This window comes from Pongo pygmaeus, chromosome 11 (genome assembly GCF_028885625.2).
Source record: "Pongo pygmaeus isolate AG05252 chromosome 11, NHGRI_mPonPyg2-v2.0_pri, whole genome shotgun sequence".
Classification (NCBI taxonomy): Eukaryota; Metazoa; Chordata; class Mammalia; order Primates; family Hominidae; genus Pongo; species Pongo pygmaeus.
This window is the reverse complement of record NC_072384.2, coordinates 22,632,169-22,651,704: the sequence shown is the minus strand read 5'-3', so window position 1 is coordinate 22,651,704 and position 19,536 is coordinate 22,632,169. Positions and strand designations below refer to the sequence as shown.

Here is a 19,536-nt window from a genome sequence, read left to right as displayed (position 1 = left end):
GAGGAACTTGCACAAATCACAGAGCATGAGCTCACCTTACAGTGATGAGATGAATCCATTCAGCATAATTAGCTCTATGTGAAAATAAGATCAAAATACCCCTCTGTGAATGTATTCTTAGAAAACCTCATACACAGTTAATTTCCAGAAAGGACAGATTAAAAAAATATTACAAAAGAAGAAAGCTGCATCAACATCTTAATGCAAGTAAGAATATATTTATAGATCATTAACTGCTCAAGGGTGTGAAAAGAAGGAAATTAAAGCTAAGTGTTAGGAATCACTGTCTATTGAAGCTCATTCAGCAACAAGGATAAAATATTCTGAAATTATAATGAAAGTCAACAAGAAAAGTTAATTTTATAATCAAAGGACAATTTTCCAACCATGCTTTACTAGGAAATAGGTTTTGCATAGTACAACACCCTTTTATTAAAAACAAAAGTCAGCGGGTGACTATGATTCATTGTGCTATGACATCTTTCTTTTTAGAATTTATAAGTATAGTTAATCTTATCCCCATTAACATTAACAGTAAGGTTGTGATTTAAAATACTATGTTGGCTAAATGCGATGGGGTATTCTGGATTTGATCCTGAAACACATAAAGGGCCTTAGTGAAAAACTCAATGAAATCTGAATAAAGTCTGTAGTAATATGCCAATGTCAGTTTCTTAGTTTTGACAACTGTACTGTAGGGATGGAAAGGTGTGGTCCCTTTCCTCACCCAGCATAAGATCACAGCAGACACTCCTATAACAAAAGATGGGTTAACAAAAGAAAAGCATGCACATCTATTTAATCAAAGTTTTATGTGATGCGGGAGCCTTCAGAAATGAAGACCCAAAGACTCAGGGGAAATGTGCATTTTTATTCTGAGGTTTGAGGAAAAACAGGCAGTCATGTAGAAATGTGACTGGGCCAAAGAGTGTGATCTAAAGGTGACAGCCTGAGGGGGAGCCTGGCAAGGCCTGTCTATTTGGATTCTCCGGGTCTCCGTGTGACTTTCCCTTCCTATGGGTATAAGACAGGACACCTGTCACATGAGGGTCTTCAAGAGAGAGGGAGAGGGTTGGGGAGTGAACTTTCTAAGTTTTATGGCTGAATTTGGGGAAGAGTTCAAGTTTCTATGACCTGGCTTAGGAGAGAGGAATTCTGATTTCTGTGAAACTCTTCAGGAGAAGGAACAGCGGTGGGAGTCAGGAGAAAAGGAAAAGGTCAGAAAGGGTTTGCTTCTGAGGCTCTTCCAGTCTCCTTTAGCTCAAAGTACTCTGCATGCCAGAGGACCATGCTTTGAGCTATCATGTTCTGAGCCCCCACAGTCCATGGCAGTGTTAGCCATAGCACTAGTGAGAACTGGGTGAAGGGCATATGGGAACTCTCGGTATATCTTTGTATATTTTCTATAAACCCAAAATTATTCAAAAATTAAAAGTTTATTAAGTAATTCTATTATGAGGACTAGGGCTTAGGTTAAATGTCTAATCAATTACTTTGTACTCAAAAACTTTCATGTCAGCATTTGTTTTTAAAGTCTTAAAACTTCTGGGATTTCATTCTTACCTTGTAACTATACTTGATTTTTTGTTTTTTTTTTGAGACGGAGTCTTGCTCTATCACCCAGGCTGGAGTGCAGTGGTGTGATCTCGGCTCACTGCAACCTCTGCCTCATGGGTTCAAGTGATTCTCTGCCTCAGCCTCCCGAGTAGCTGGCTGGGACTACAGGTGTGTGCCACCATGCCTGGTTAATTTTTTCTATTTTTAGTAGAGACAGGGTTTCACTGTGTTAGCCAGTATGGTCTCAATCTCCTGACCTCGTGAATTTTATAAGTGATGATTAAATATCTTATCTTTTACTTTTTCTTTTCAGTTCTCTTTGCTTATTGCTGCCAACCTAGTTGAGCAGGAACATAGCCTGACCTCATTCAGTTTTCCCTTGTAGCAGCTGTTCCCTTGGGCTAGTACCGTTCTTACTTTGTCCTAGTGGTTTTCCTTCCCAAAGTAGATCGTCACATATATGTACATTATCTCCTCTGGGAAGTCTCCCCAACAACAAACCTCTTCCCCATTCCTTACTATTTTATTCTTTCCTGACTGTCCACTGTCTCTTCTTTGTGTATGCGCCATTTATGCTGAGCCCGGGGCCTAGCACACAATTGCATCTTCACAAATGTCTGTTCACAGATTTTACCATGGGGCATAACCTTCTTAAGGGATGGCAAAGCCTGGCCCAGCTGCTAAGATGTACATATGCTTTGCCCAAAAGTGGAGGCCCACTATATTTTCAATTCATTGAGGTTTTAGTTAGTGGGTTCTGGGGTTTAATTGAATAATGTGTTATATTGCTTTCCAATTTAATACAATGTGACTTGTTTTTAATGCAGTTTTAGATTGAATTTTGTCCAGCACTCATTTTTTGAGACGCGTCCTTTTCTCCCAAGGTCCCAACACCCAGTGATTTTTGGTTTTGCTAAGGTATCAATGTAGATATCAAGAAAAGGATTTATTCTTCAGAAAATGTTTGTATGTATGTTGAAACAATGAATGAAGATGGGATACAATGACTTTATTATTCCAGCAATAATTCTTGAATTACCTAATATTTTATAATTTATTTATTCAATTGATAATATTTATTATACACCCACTTTTTTCTAGGCACTGTACTGGGGGTAAAGCAGTGACAATGGACAGACCAGGACTCTCCTGGCTGACCATACATTCTAGTGTGTGTGTGTGTGTGTGTGTTAAGGGGAGCAGCATGCGAGTAATAAATAAACAAGAGAAAAAAGCCAGGTGATATAAAAGACATGATGAGCCTGTGGTAGGGCTACTGATGTGAGAATGGTTGAGGATGATTCTTTAGGAAATACTATTTAAGCTTAGTGTTGAAGGAATCAAAAGAGCTGAGCTATGAGGAGCAAGGGGCCGATGTTCCAGTCAGACAGAGCAACAATTGTGAAGGCCCTGGGATGCCAGTGAGTTTGAGCAGGGCTTAAGGGTCAGAACAGAAGTCTAAGTGGCTGTAATTTAGTGACCATAGGAGAGACAGGTGCAGGCAAAGATTGGAGCAGTGGGAAGGGCTGCTTGGCTTTGTTAGCTTGGGCTATGTAAGCAGAAGGTCTTGTTCCCTTTTCTGGTGGATGCTGTGGAGGTTACAAAGAAAAGCAAAATATATTTCTTTTTCCCAAGAGTGTAGTTGGATTAGTAGACTACACAAGTAACTACCATATATGCAGTGTTTGAGAGCAGTCCTTAGATATATCAAGAGTGGTGTGGGAGAAGAGGAAAGGAATCCTCAAGATTAAGGGGCAATCAGGCACACTTCATTTGGCTTTGAAAGTGGGATTTGATCCTATTACGCCAGCAGTGTGTCAGACATTGTCAAACATTCAATGTATAAAGAAGAGTAAGACATGGTCCTTGACATGTTATTCTCCATGAACTGCTGGGGGATATAGGAAGACAAATATGATGCAGTGTGGTGCATGAACCCACAGCAATGTGCATGGAATTAATGTGACCAGATGTGTTTATGTGTCAAGCAGCATGCACATGATTTCACCCCCATGGGAAGAGGAAGCCAAGGACCCGGTAGAATATTCAGGTGGAGGAAGGGTTTGAGGAATGTCCAGAAGTGAGAAAATGCTGAGCAGTGGTGGAAGATTAGACGGCTAAGATGGCAGGGTCACACTTGTGAATTGCTCATGCTGATAATGTTTGTCCAGTAAAATCAGACTTCCTGTATTGCATTTTATGAATTTGCATACCTGCCTTTTCATTATTAGTTGTGCTTTGCACATGGTGGGCAATTGGTGTGGTTTTGTTGAACTGACAAGTAAGACAACATACGAACTTCACCATCTGCCTCACACTTTCAATGGTTTGTAATTGCCACACTGCCATCTGAGTGATTTTTCAATACTTTCCCTCACTAATTAGTTTTGCAGAGCCTTGCCAGGTGGCCTGTTCAACTTTCTCAGGACTCTTGAGGGTATCTGAAAAACCAGCAATCCTACAACAAAGAATTTGACAGAATGCCATAAAACATGTTTCAGACATTGTATGGGTAGCCCACATAAAGAGATTACAAATCTTTGGGCAAAATGGATCATCTCAGCCTTGTTGATGTCCCCTGTCTTTTAGGTTTGGACCCCCGGGTTTTCTGGCGCTCACTGGGAGTGCTGGGAAGTGCTGTGTCTGTGAATCAGTTAGGAACATTCTCTCACTTCTACTTCTAAAGGGCTCTTCTCTGCTGGTTCCAGTTAGATCCCTTGGTCACTTGGTGAGCTTCACATCCCGCAGCAAATTCTATCTGCTCTGCATACTGCATACAGTGACTTGCACAACACCAAGTTGCTCTCAAATGGCCCTTGAAGGGTTGAGAAACTCAGCAATTTTCTTTGGGAGTTGGTATCTTGTCTCTCATCTTTCCTTTCTCTTATTTCTTCGTGTCTTCTTTAGAGATTTATCATCACTGGGCATATATATCCCTATGGACATGGGAATATTTTCCAGAGAGCCTGGATAGCTATAAGAAAATACATTTCTAGATTCTTAACTTCCATCTGTATTTGTCCCTAAGATTATTCTGCTCAAGGATCCCTCTGTCAGTTCTTCTTCTCCATTCCCCTTTGTTAATTGCTCTTTTTCTACTCTACAGGAAACAGGGGGAAAAGGCAAGCACCGTTCTCAGCTATCTGGATAGTGCTCTGACCCAGTGTGTAAAACCTCTTGGGCACTCAACAAAAGGACAGCTCAAGAATGTTTCCTTCCTGAGGACAAAAGCTTTGTCCAGAAAGCATGTCCAGGCAAGGCACCATGCCAGGGCAAGGTGGTTAACATCTCAGAATTCTCACTCAGCAGCAAGGAGCTCATAGAAGGCATATGTAGTACCAAGTTGATTGACTCTAAAAATGAAGTCAGACATTTTCCCTCAGAAATTTAACCTCTTTGGCTGATAGGTTTGATTGAAGACTGGAGTTTTCCACTAATTGAATGAAGAAACTCTGCCAATTTAAATCAAAATATATTTAAAGTATTATAAAACATGTAATACATGGGAAACCATATCTTTTGCAGTTATTCGAATTATGATAAAAATTTCAGATATCAATCTAAAAACTCATAAAGACCCCACTGGTTTCACAATTTTTCCGTGGGGTAAATGAACCAAACAGTTCTTGCTGTTCAGTCTCCAGTCCCCACTTGTCCATGCTCTCTCTTTTTAGATTTCCTCTTTCAGTCTCAGCAGTGGTTCCTCAAAACTTGTACATGAGATAGAAATAATATTATGTTTAGAAAAGATTTGAGTACTTAGAATATCACAGTGGACTTTTTCATGTGAAATATGATACATTTATAAGTTCTTTACACAAAGGAATAAAGTTGATTCCGAAGCTTTTTTTCATATCCTGATGTGATCTACTTTTGCAAATATTATACTTAAGGTATTCAGTTTGCATTTTTGAGGAATCAAAGCCTTAGGGACTTAAGTGCTGCACAATCTAGGAGATTATTAATGAGCTTACAGCTAAGTAGAAAGATAATTAAGAATTTATTCAGAAAAATACCTAATTCAGGGCTGCAGTCTAGGAGATGGGGGCACATATTCAGCCCCTAAGTCATGAACAAGAGGCTCCTTGACAACAAGTTCCTTCGGGATGAAAGCAAATCAGAGTCAAGTCACTTGTCAGAAATATTCTAGCCTAAAGGGAAAGTTATTTTAAAAGTATGTCTTATTTATTATCTAAGTGTCAAAGGAAAGTTGTGGCATAACCTGGGGATTAATTCAGTCCTACGCTTGAGATGAAACATAGCCCCCAGGAATATTTCCATGTGCTGAGATCTATCAAAGCCTTGGCACTAATGGATACACCTTCCCCTCTGGTCAGCAACATGACAAATAAACTCTTGATATCAGAAGACTTGCTGAGATAGGACAGGCATGGTATAATTACATATTTTCTCTTTCTTTGAACTTTGGAACTAGAAGTGCACAAAGGAAAGTTATCTTAAGTGAAAAAAGTAGCTTGCCAAGCAGGACAGAGACAAGTGAATAGCATATGCATGGACAACACCTTTGCCCAGCTGGAAGCCTTTGTGGCATGATGTAAAATGGGACTGCTGAGGATTTTGCAATGTGCTCAGAGAAGCAAAGACACAAGAAAAGGTCTGAGAAGTGAAGAAGAGATTTACAAAGAGAGAGACAGAGGGAGAGAGAAAGGGTGGTTGATTTAGAATGACAAAAAATATTAGTACAAATATGTCTAGGGGAGGAATGCAAATGTGACTGAAAAATATGAAGAGGATTAGACATTAGAAGACCATACAGATTTTGCTAAAGCAGGAGGTAAGCTATTTGAAATAGAGTGGTAGAACAGAGTCATCATGAGATACAGAATAGCCCTGGGGTGACAGTGTCACTCAGTGCAGGGGTCAGCAAACTACATGGTCATGGGTCATTCTGCCTGACTGCCTATTTTTGAATGGTCCAGGAGCTAGAAATATTTTTTACATTTTTAGAATGGCTAAGAAATATCAAAAGAAAAATATTTCATGACATGTAAAATAATATACATTTCAAATTTCAGAGCCCATAACTAAAGTTTAACCTTGAACATAGTCCTGTTTATTTGTGTGTGCATAATCTATAAATGCTATAAGTGCAGTGTTGAGTAGTTATAATGGGGCCATAGGACCTGTGAAACGTAAAATATTTATTATAGGAAAAATTTCCAACTCCTTGTCTGGAAACATTATGTTAAGCTTTCGGCCAGATATACATTTTGATTCTTTTACTTTTCCCCTATCACCTGGATTAGCTAGACTCCCTTGGTTTTGGTTTTATCATCTGTAAACTGGACAATAGATAAGTAGTATATTTTGGTGAATCTATGGTGATGACTGAAAACAGTAAAAATGTATGCATTAACTTGGCAGTAATTGTTAAAAGGTACCATTAGACACAAACCACTTATCACCTTCTTACCTAAATTTAATTATTTTCCTTTTCTATGGATTCCAACAGCTGTCCTTTTTTCCAGGAATTATAAATTATTGAAAAGTCCACACCTCTTACATAAGAAACATCTCCTTCTGAAGTTAACACATCACATTGACTTAAAAATTATTTCAAAAAACAAAAAGCATCAAAAGAAAATAAAAAAATTTAAAAAGCTCTCTTCTCTATCTAAACATAAGAATAAATTACTTTTTCTTCCTCTTTACCACCAATCTTCTATATTTGTAATCTCTACTTTTTTAGTGTCTATTCTCTCTTCACTTTTTCTATCTTGTGAAGTCCTAATTGGTAGGTCAACATTGACTCCCAAATCACTAAATCTTATGGACAATGTTTAGTCTTCATCAGTCTTGACATCTTACAAGCAGTTGGTCTTGTTGACCATTCCTTCATACGAATCCTCTGCGCTTGGACCAACTCTGCCCTGCCTTGTTTTTCACTGACATCTCTTCTCCCTCTCTTACTGGCCATTAAATATTGTACATCCTAAAGACTCCTCCCAACCTCCCCTCTTCCCTGTCAGTAACACTTATAAATTTGGCCATATACATAAAACACAGACCTCATACACCAAATCTCTTTTCCATTGACTGCCTCCCTGACATCTCTTCAATGTCTTCAAGCTCGTTTAAACTCAACCTCACTTGAACAGCACAAGATGTAAACAATTTACAAGTGTGAAGCTCCTAAAACGTGAGTCTGTGTTATTTGTGTTTGAGGACAAAAGAACCAGGGCCCGCATGGTGTTTTAGAGTGAAAACGATGTTGTCATTTAGGCTTCTGGGCACATATCGATGGCTCTATCTTTTTGATTTCATGTAGCCTGTCAGATGTACTACACTATTTTTAACAGTGTTGTCCCATTCTCTGGTCAAGGGTTGTGCAGCAAATAATTTGATGCATGAGAAAAAGTTTGGGAAAGTCAAGAGTGTTTAATCACATGAAGGAATGATTGAGGGAGGCAATATTTAAGATGCTGGAGAAGAGGAGAGCATTTTCTTTAAGGCATAAATACTCAGCCATCACTCTCCCTATTCCTCTGGTCCTGTGGTCTAGATATACACTTTATTTCTTTGAAAATAAATTTCTTAGGACTTTAATCTTAGAAAATTTGTTGTTAACTTAAATAAGAACTGACTCATTTCCTAAGGTTTTGTAATCTGATTCAAATGTGGTAGATAGATTTTGTCTTGTGAAGAATATATCAGGATACACCAATATGGATTTGGACTGGAAACTCTTTTTGTAATTATCAAAAGAACTGGCTAACAATTATGCATCCATGGAGCGTGGGTGATCTAGAAGCTGGATATAGAAATGTCACTGCAAACCTGGAATTAAGATACTTTTTTCCACATTTAAAGAAACTTTGCTCCTGAATGACTACTAAGTAAATAACGAAAGTAAGACAGAAATAAGTAAGTTCTTTGAAACCAGTAAGAACAAAGACACAAAGTACTAGAATCTCTGGGACACAGCTAAAGCAGTGTTTAGAGGGAAATCTATAGCACTAAATGCCCACAGGAGAAAGCAGGAAAGATCTAAAATCGATACCCTAACATCACAATTAAAAGAACTAGAGAAGCAAGAGCAAGCAAATTCAAAACACAGCAGAAGACAAGAAATAACTAATTTCTTGTTATTTCTTTTAGAGCAAAACTGAAAGAGATAGAGACACAAAAAAACCCTTCAAAAATTAAAGAATCCAGGAGCTGAGTTTTTGAAAAGATTAACAAAATAGATAGACCACTAGCCAGATTGATAAAGAAGAAAAGAGAGAAGAATCAAATAGACACAACTTTTCTTGACTCTTAATTTTATTCCATTGATCTGCATGCCCACCCTGTTACAAGTACCACACCATCTTGATTATTGTTGCATTGTAATAAGGTTGCTTTAGTTGTTGCGGGCCCCTTGCAATTCCATATAAATTTTAGAATCAAATTATCAATTTCTACAAAGAAGACAGCTAGGATTCTGATAGGGATTGCATCAAGTTTGTAGATAAATTTGGAGACTATTGCTATCCTAACAATAATAAGCCTTCTCATACATGAACATGAGCTGTTTTTTCATTTATTTAGACATTTAAAAATTTTTTTAGCAATATTTGTAGTTTTCAGTGTACACATCTTGCATATTTTTCTTAAATTTATTCCTAATTATTTTTTGATGCTATTGGAAATGAAATTACTTTCTTAATTTTTGGATTGTTCATTGCAAGTGTATAGAAATCCTGCTGATTTGTGTGCACTGATGTGTCCTGCAGCCTTGACCAACTCACTTATTAGTTCTAATCGTTTTTTAGTGGATCACTTAAGATTTTCTATATACATTAACATGTGCTGTAGAGATAGTTTTGCATCATTTTTCACAGTCTAGATGCTTTTTAATTCTCTTCCTTTCCCAACTGCTCTGACTAGTACCTCACATACAATGTTGAATAGAAAAGCCAAGAGCAGACATTCTTGACTTGTTTGTGACCTTATGAAGAAAGCATTCAGATTTTCACTATTAAGTGTGAGGTCTCTTATGGATTTTTCACAGGTGACTTTCACAAGGTAAGAAAGTTTCCTTCTATTTCTAGTTTGCTTAGTGTTTTATCATGAAGGTGTGTTATGTTTCATCAATATGCTTTCTGTAGCTGTTTAGACAATATCATGCTTTTGGTTTCTTATTTTGTTTACATGATTTTTCAGATGTTAAATTTCCCTTGCATCTTTGGGATAGATCTCACTTGGTTATAATGTATTATTCTGTTTCTATGTTGCTAGACATGGTTAGCTAGTATTGTGTTGAAGATTTCTGTCCTCTATAAACATAAGAGATAATGGTGGCCAGGCACGGTGGCTCACGCCTGTAATCCCAGCACTTTGGGAGGCCGAGGTGGGCGGATCACGAGGTCAGGAGATCGAGACCATCCTGGCTAACATGGTGAAACCCTGTCTCTACTAAAAATGCAAAAAATTAGCCTGGAGTGGTGGCAGGCTCCTGTAGTCCCAGCTACTCAGGAGGCTAAGGCAGGAGAATGGCATGAACCCTGGAGGCGGAGCTTGCAGTGAGCTGAGATCGTGCCACTGCACTCCAGCCTGGGTGACAGAGAGAGACTCTATCTCAAAAAAAAAAAAAAGGAGTATATGTGCCACATTTTCTTAATCCAGTCTATCATTGTTGGACATTTGGGTTGGTTCCAAGTCTTTGCTATTGTGAATAATGCCGCAATAAACATACGTGTGCATGTGTCTTTATAGCAGCATGATTTATAGTCCTTTGGGTATATACCCAGTAATGGGATGGCTGGGTCGAATGGAATTTCTAGTTCTAGATCCCTGAGGAATCGCCACACTGACTTCCACAAGGGTTGAACTAGTTTACAGTCCCACCAACAGTGTAAAAGTGTTCCTATTTCTCCACATCCTCTCCAGCACCTGTTGTTTCCTGACTTTTTAATGATTGCCATTCTAACTGGTGTGAGATGGTATCTCATTGTGGTTTTGATTTGCATTTCTCTGATGGCCAGTGATGGTGAGCATTTTTTCATGTGTGGCACATATACACCATGGAATACTATGCAGCCATAAAAAATGATGAGTTCACGTCCTTTGTAGGGACATGGATGAAATTGGAAATCATCATTCTCAGTAAACTGTCGCAAGAACAAAAAACCAAACACCGCATATTCTCACTCATAGGTGGGAATTGAACAATGAGAACACATGGACACAGGAAGGGGAACATCACACTCTGGGGACTGTTGTGGGGTGGGGGGAGGGGGGAGGGATAGCATTGGGAGATATACCTAAGGCTAGATGACGAGCTGGTGGGTGCAGCGCACCAGCATGGCACATGTATACATATGTAACTTACCTGCACATTGCGCACATGTACCATAAAACCTAAAGTATAATAATAATAATAATAAAAGAAAAAAAAAAAAGGAGATAATGGTTTGTAGATTTTTTTTATCATGGTATCTTTGTGTAGTTTTGGTATCAGGATAACACTGGTTTCATATCATTTGTTGGGAAGTGTTCCATTCTCTTCTACTGTTTGGAAGAGCTTTTGAAGAATTAATGTTAATTATTTAAGTGTTTGATAGAAATAACCAGTGCGCCTTGAATCAGTTTCGGTAGTTTATCTCTTTTTAATAATTTGTTTATTTTATCTAATTTGTCTAATTTATAGCCATGAATTTTTCATAGTATTTATTTATAATTCCTCTTATTTGTGCAAGGTTGTTGGTATTGTTTTCTCTTTCATTTCTGTTTCTAGTAATTTGAGCTTTTGCACTGTGTTCCTTGGTTAAACTAGCTAATAGTTTGCTGATTTTGTTAATCTTTTCAAAGAACTAGCTTTTGGTTTCATTAATTTTATTTTGTTTTTCCATTCTCTATTTTATTAATTTCTGCCATAGTTTTTATTCTATCCTTATTTTTGATTTAGGTTTAATTTTTTCTTTTATTTTTCTCAGATTAGTGATTTGAGATTTTTTTTTAAATGTAGACATTTTAGAGCTATAAGTTATCCTCTACACACTGCTTTGCTGGTATCACAAAAATTTTGGTATGCTGTATAATAATTATTATTAATATCATTAGTGCTAATTTTTCACTTAATTTCTTCTTTGAAATTCTAAAGTGTGTTTAATTTTTATATGATTAATAATTTTTCTAATTTCCTTCTATTATTTTCTTATTGCATTCCACTGTAGTATGAAAATATATTTTGCATAATTTTATTATTTTAAATATTTATTGAGGTTTATTTTATGAGCTAGCACATGGCTTATCCTGGAGAGTGTTTCATGTGCTTTTGAGTAGAAGGTATGTTTTGCTGTGATTGGTTAAAAAATTACCTAGATACTTATTAAGTTTAGTTGGCTTAAAGTGTTTTCCCGTTTCTCAATTTTATTTTTTATATTCTGCCTCATTGATCTCTTACTTATTGACAGGGTGATATTGAAGTGCCTATTGTTGGAATGTCTATTTTTCACTTTGTTTATGTCAGTTTTTGGTTCATAATTTTGGGACTCTGTTGTAAGGTGCATATATGTTGATAATTGTTATATTGTCCTGATAGATTGATCATTTTATTACTATTAAATGGTCCTTTTTATCTCTGATGATATGTTTTTATTTAAATGTCTATTTTGCCTGAAATTAATATAACAATTTCAGCTTACTTGTATTTGTTGTTTCTACAGTATATATGTGTATATTTATAATATTTCAGATTTTATTTTCAATGTATTATTGATAGTATATAGCTGAATCATATTTTTAAAAAATATCCATTCTACCTTTTGGTTAGATTTTTAAACCATTTACTTTTAATGTTATTATTGATATAGATGGATTTACGTTTGCCATTTTACATTTTGTTTTCATCGTAGTAAAAATAAAATAATGTTCTACTACCTAGAGCATGGCACATCAAAGCAGCTGTCTTCTGCACTAATTTTTGATGTAATATTTATTATAATAAAGGTTTGCATGTGTGTGTGTCTGTTTTAGGTTGGTTACTTTCATCTTTATTTTTTTCATTTTGGTGCCAAAAAAGTATTGTTTAAATTACCATGGCCTAGAAGTATGTCTGAGTAGTTGGTAAGGTAACTTTAGTGAGATTACACTCACTATTTATGTCTAATTATTCCATATATATTTCATAAAAGAATTTCTCAAATCCACAATATATTCATTGGGGATTTTATTGGAAGGACATTAAATTATAGATTAAGTTGATATAGAACTGACATCTTTATAACATTAAACCCTCTTATACACAAACACAGTATAATCTCTCTGGTTATAGGTTTTTGTATATTTGAATAGATTTTTAAAGTTTCTTTAGGCTAAGCATGGTGATTCACACCTGTAATCCCAGCACTTTGGGAGGCCAAAGCAGGTGGATCACTTGAGGCCAGGAGTTCGAGACCAGCTTGGCCAACATGATACAACCCTGTCTCTACTAAAAATACAAAAATTATCCAGGCATGGTGGCACATCCCAGTAATCCCAGCTACTTGGGTAGCTGAGGCAGGAGAATCACTTGAACCCAGGAGGCAGAGGCTGCAGTCAGCCAAGATTGGCCACTGCAGTCCAGCCTGGGTGACAGAGCAAGACTCTGTCTCAAAAAAAATACCAACAAAAAACAAAAAATGAAAACAAACAAAGAAACAAACTTTTCTTCATAGAGGCCTTATCCTCTTTCTCTTGTTGATAGGTTAATTCCTTAATAATATAGTGATTGTTTTATTGTTGATATTGAATATAGTATTCAATTATAATTTTCCTTTTTCATTATGGTTATTGAGAAACACTTCAGAATTTTAGAGGTTATTTTGTTACCTAGCAATCTTGCTGAATTTTTAAATTAGCTCTAATATCTTGTCAATGTGACCATATAATCTGCATATACAGTAATTTTATTTCTTTTCTTTCAATTTCTATAATTTTATTCTCTCCTATTAAAGACATTCTTATTTTACTACTTACTTTAAATGAAATGATTCTTCAGCTTCTGCATTACATGTGATGTTTGCTGTAAGGTTTTCATAAATAGCATTTATCGGGTTAAGGAAATTCCCTTCTATTTCTACTTATCTTTAGATATTTTAAATTTGGGAATATGTATTGAAGTTATTGAATGTCATTTTGACCTCTGTGATGTGATTTTGTGCTTTTCTACTTTAACCTGTTAATTTCATGACATAAAATGATTGATAAGAATGTAATAATTTATTTGATTCTGCATTCCTGAGAAAAATCTACATGAAATTACATTTTGCTTCATATACTCATGGTTTGCATCAACTAATATATTATTTAAAATTTTTGCATCTATGCTCAAAAGAAAAATGAGTCTGTATTTTTTATCTTTGCATTTTATTATCTCATCTAAGTGTTAAGCATTATTAATATCATTTAAAAAGCTGAGAATTTTCATTGTTTTTCTAGTTTGGGAAGAACTCATTTGTGAGTGTGACTTTGTTTTTTGAAGTATGGGAGAATCTACTTGTAAGCCATTTAGACCTGGAAATTTTAGAGGTAGGGTGGTGGTGGAGGATTGCTGATGATCACTTCATGTTTTTATGGCTTTTATTAACTTAGTTTTTAAATCCATTCTCTATTCCTTTTTGTGACAATTCTGGCAGTCTCTTATTCCTAATTTATTCCTTATTTATTCCTGTTAAATGCATTTTTGGGTTGTGGCTTATTTTTTTTTCCAAAATGTTCTATTATTTTAAGATTGCTTCTATATTTGTGTTTAGTTTTCTCTGTCTCTCTGTCTTTCTGGCTTTTGCTTTTTTGCTTTTTTAGTCACTCTTCTCTCTGTTGTTATTGCTTTTTATGCTTACTTGTTTTTAAATGATCTGTGCTTTCAGAGGTTTATCTTATTAAATGTAGTGATCATTTGTATTGTTTTGCTGTTTTCTAATTCATGGATTTGTGATATATTTCTTGATCTCTTTTCTAATTTCTTTAAATTTATGTTTATGGTTTATTTGCTTTGTTAATGCAAATACTCAAGCTCATTTATTTTTTATCTTTTTTTCTTTCTCTCTCTCTTTCCCTCCCTCCCTCCCTCCCTCCCTCCCTCCCTTCCTTCCTTCCTTCCTTTCTTTCTTTTTGTGAGATAGGATCTCACTCTGTTGCCCAGACTGGAGTGAAGTGGTGAGATCATGGCTCACTGTAGCCTCGACCTCCTGGGCTCAAGCAATCCTTCTGCCTCTGCCTATCAAAGTGTTGGGATTTCAAGTGTTAGCCACTGCACCCAGCATTTTTTTTTAAATAAACACATTTAGAATCACTGTTTTTCCCACTAAATAAACATTCTGATATTTTGAAATTTAACTATCTTGCATGAAGTACTTAATACTCTCAAGATTTCACCTTTAACCCACTGGTTAGATGAAAGTATGATTTTAAATTTTCCAAACTTGAAAATGGTTTTTGTTATCTATTTGGCACTGATTTTCAGGTTAATTGGATTGTTGTCAAAAAAAAAAGTTTGTACATTAAAATGTATTGAGATTTCCTGTATGAATTATTTCACTATTCTACATGCTTTTGAGAGAAATACAGAGTCTTAATGAATAGTACAAGAACTGTAAAATGTATCCACTAGATTATACTTGATAAGCATGCTGCTCAAATCTATAAACTAGCATAATTTTGAGAATAGTGTGTTTTGGGATGTGTGTATGTGAATATGTTTACATGTGTGTGTAAAAATTCTGACTACATTTGTAGCTCATGTATTTTCCTTATTTTGTTGTTTGATATGTTACATAGTTTAAGGCTACAAAATTATGTAATGTAAGGTTATGAATATTGTATCTTCTTGGTATCATTTTTTCCCTAAGTCACTATGCACTATTTTTTGTCATATTTTCATTTTTATTTGAATACTATTTTGTCATTATAAAACGACTAGCTTGTATTATTTTAACATTTGTTAATTATATTTTTCCCATCTCTTTGTTTTCAATCTTGCCATATTTTCTTCATCTTTTAAATATATATTATTAGTTCTATTTTATTAAAACTAATAAATGTGTCTTTTACTTGGTTAATCTATCTATATATGTATATCATAAAAACAGATAAAAGTGAACTTATTTCTTCCACTTTTTCTCATATTTTATAATTAGTATGCTTTCTCTTTGCTTTGTTTTATTTCTTTTTCCGACTATTGTTAGGTAGATTTATTTTCTTTCTTTTTCTTTTTCTACCTATTTCTATTTCTACCTGTAAATTGTGCCTAATTTATTAAGGCATGTATGTGTACACATTTTGCCCAGTTATTGAAGGTTATTAATACTATATACTGTCCTAGGGGAAAAGCAATAGTTTTATAATGCTTTGCCACTCTCTTATCGTACCTCCCCAAACCATCAATTTAAATGACAGTTTTGCCTGAAGTTTTAATCTCAAATTGTTGCAGATATTCATGATGAGGTTATATTTTTCCTGTAGTCAAAAAAATACCTTGCATTTGTGCTTTGTGGGTTCTAAGACACATTTAAAAATAACACTTGTAACTTTTAAATAAGTATCCCTCAGAATACAAATGTGGGAAGAGAGCATGTTGTCATAGTTTGATCTTTTTTTTTCTTGGTGGCACAAAATGCTGCATCACTCAATATCATCTGTTGTTCAATTAAAATGGTAATTTCTTTCCCAATTTTTGATTCTCCTTCTTCTTGTCTTCTCATGGAATCATTTATTACATTACTGTAACTCTTCTCCCAAAAGTTCTATCAGAGAAAGTCTCTGTATTATGCATTTTCTGGGACCTTGCATGACTTTGCAGGGGATGTCTCAAGTCTCCTAAAAAGCTTGGCACTCTTCGAACTCTCACTAAAAAAAATTAGAGAGTGCCAAGCTTATTTGAAGAGAATTGAAATCTAATATCTTTTAAAAACACAAATATTAACTTAAAAAATATATTATTATTCATTTGTCACTAGTTCTTCTCTTTAGACAGTTTGACACTTTTGCTTTTACATTTTTCTTAGCTTTTTTTTTAATACTTTTCATTCTTTATTTCCTCATGCTGCTTTTGGAAAGATATTCTTAATCCTACTTTTAAGCTCACTAATTTTGATTTTGAACCCATCTGTTCTATAATTCAACCTATTATTATCAGTTTCAGCACTTTTTTTCAAGCATAAAATAAACAAATTTTATCTTAAAGATGAGAACTTAATGACTTGTGTGACCAAAATGTAGCAGTCTTCAGCTGTCGTACCAGCAGGGCTCAGATCTAATCTTCATGTGTAGACTTTATGCTCAGGCTGACTTCAATAATGGTAGAGAAATGGTTTTAGGCTTCATAGCACATCACCCAGAGAAAGTGAGAAGCATCTATGTCCCACAAGTCCCTGGAGGAATCTGACAGTCACATTGATTTGGCCACTTTAGATTACATGCCAATGCACAAAACAGTCACTGTAGCAAGGGAGACAACACATATTTGTTAGTTATCCAAGGCCATGTTCTTTGAAAACCACACATAAGCCAGTAGGAATCATGGGCCACTGGGCATGGGAGACATTGTGTGCTAGAGAGGCAGCTAATTGGTGTTCATGAATTCTTTCAAAAACGTTATTTTTCGTGTCCAATATCTCCCAACTGTTTCTTATCCATAACAACTTGTCCTACTTGATATTTGCAGGTGCCTCTATGTCTTTCTTAAATACTGTTTGTTTAAAATCCCTCCTCCAATACTCACCTCTTGTGTTATAGATAGGCCTCTTTTTGCTTTTCTTTCTCAATGCTTGAGTTTTATCAATACTGTAAGATTGTTTTTGTCCCAAGCTCAGGTTTGTTTTCTTGAGTCTGCTTGCTCTCTAGACTTTTCCTCGTCTCTCTTGGTAAAAGTGGGGGCTGAAGAGCAAGACAGATGTCTGAAACAAGTACTCTAATATGAGCTTCAACCATTTCAATTTTTCATGGAATGTTTTTGCACCCAAGGTGTCTTCTTCTTAGGTCCCAAAGCACTACTTTTGTCTGATAACACCCATCTTTAGTCTCAACTGCCAGGTCCAAGATAAATGGTATAGCTATATAACAGCTGCTCTGTGTGTATCTATTCTTTTCATAGCCTTGTTCTGTCATTGTCTTCCTGCATCTGGGTGACACTACTGCTCTCACACCAGGAACATGTACAAGGTGGACCTTCAGGTAATATCATACCCCTGTACTTATTTGTATAACTCACTATTCTTAGTGTTTACCTGGCCAGCAACAACAACCAGTGTGCTCACATACCATGTGAGAACATCCATAGGGGTGTGAGCGTGTGGGGCATCAATCAGCTCATGCCCAGGGTGCTCTGTCAGAATGCAAAGGATGTAGCTCCAAACTGCTACAGGTTTCCTACCCCAGCTGGGCTCAGGCCCTATTCGGGTCTCTTAGGCCCTAGCTCTGTTCTTCTCCCAGCCACCATTTTTCTGTATAGTGAGACCCACGTATCTTCAGTTTTCCAATTATTTCTGTTTTCTTCTAGTTTACATCCATTCTGACACCTTATATTTTTATTTTCTAATGTCTCCAGGCTTGCCGTGAGGGACAGCGCAGGCAGATGTAGCAAAATTTGCCATTTTGATCCAAATTGTAAGCTGCCCTTTATCCTTTCCTGATAAACTTGGATCTCGTCTATCATTTATACCTTCTCTTCCCACTGACATGATGGATGAGTTTGACTTCTTATCACTCCATGGGAGGTGATACTTATAAGAAGACTCCTTTACTCAGAGAAAGGGAAAAACATAATGATGTGAAATTTTAGGCACAAATACAAGACATACTATTATGGGATAACTGTGACTTCTAAATCTCACATTTAGGTAGGAGAATACCTACAGCATTTGCTGGTAAGACCATCTGGCCATAACATATAATGACATCTAATGAAAAGAATTGTTTTTCTTTTTCTCGATATTGGACATTTTGAAAGTAAACGAATAAAATTTGGAGGATCTTCTTATGACCCCTGAATAACATCCAACAAGGGCAATGATAAAGAGTTTTGATCATAAGAGTGAACTGAAATTTGCAGCCAGAAAAAGTTAATATGCTTGTAATATAATACTAGAGAATGTTATACCAAACGTAAAATGTGTTGCTATTTCCTATTCTCATTGTTGATTTACTTTTAAAAATTTATTCTCCTTGTTGCTGATATTTAAAGTCAGTTCCTTCAGTAAATTATTAAAATAAATGCGATGTAGAAATGAATTCTATGACTTTTTGTTTCAACAAATGAAAGTCTATTTGATTTTCAAGTTTTATATTAGGTTGAAGATGCAAGTTGCATTAGTTAATGGAGTAGTATGAAGATTTGCAGGATATTTTGGTGACAGCAATTTTGTCAAAGGTTTTGTGTGTTTTTTCCTTCTTTGTTCTGATCTACATATGCATACACATTTAGAATATTATATCAGGAAGTGTAAAAATAAGCCATATAAATTACTTTATTCTTTTTCATTTCTCATTTGCAGTTTAACCCCCTCTAATCCTTTCCATGAAGATTACTCAATCAAATTAGTTTACTTACTTGCTTTCTTTCCAGCATGCTTTGTGCTTTCCTTCTCCATTAATTTCTTCATGAGAGTTTTGAGCAGGGAACACCTTTATTCCTTTTTACCTACACCTTAGTCATGTCTCACTTCCCTCCATTTCCCTCCCTTCTCAGAAACTTTTCCACAGCATTCTAACTCTAACTCATTGTGACATCGTTCTTATCTCAGTTCCCAAAATTTCTTATGGCCATTCTAAACTCATCACTGGCATAACATGCTCTCATACCTTATGGTGGGGAGCCTGTGGTCTGAGTGATTATGCCGGGGGGACAAGTGTTGTGGTAAGAGGAAGATAGACAAGAAAAGCTTGAAGAAGTACCCTTTGATTAAAAAATGCAAAGTCAAATCAGTAGTCAATCAAATGGAGAAGACTGAGGCATAAGATATTGAGACAAAATCGGAGATGACAAAAATAAAGTAGAAA

General features: G+C 35.7%; 1 long non-coding RNA gene across 1 annotated transcript; it reads right to left on the bottom strand.

The window, feature by feature from the left end:
- Positions 1 to 2,589: 2,589 nt before the first annotated feature.
- On the bottom strand, positions 2,590 to 19,245 carry LOC129031677 (uncharacterized). Its single transcript, XR_008501090.1, has 3 exons — positions 19,088 to 19,245; positions 5,574 to 5,656; positions 2,590 to 5,009 (listed from the first exon to the last, which is right to left on the bottom strand). It is a non-coding gene; the product is annotated as an uncharacterized LOC129031677 (long non-coding RNA).
- Positions 19,246 to 19,536: the final 291 nt, after the last annotated feature.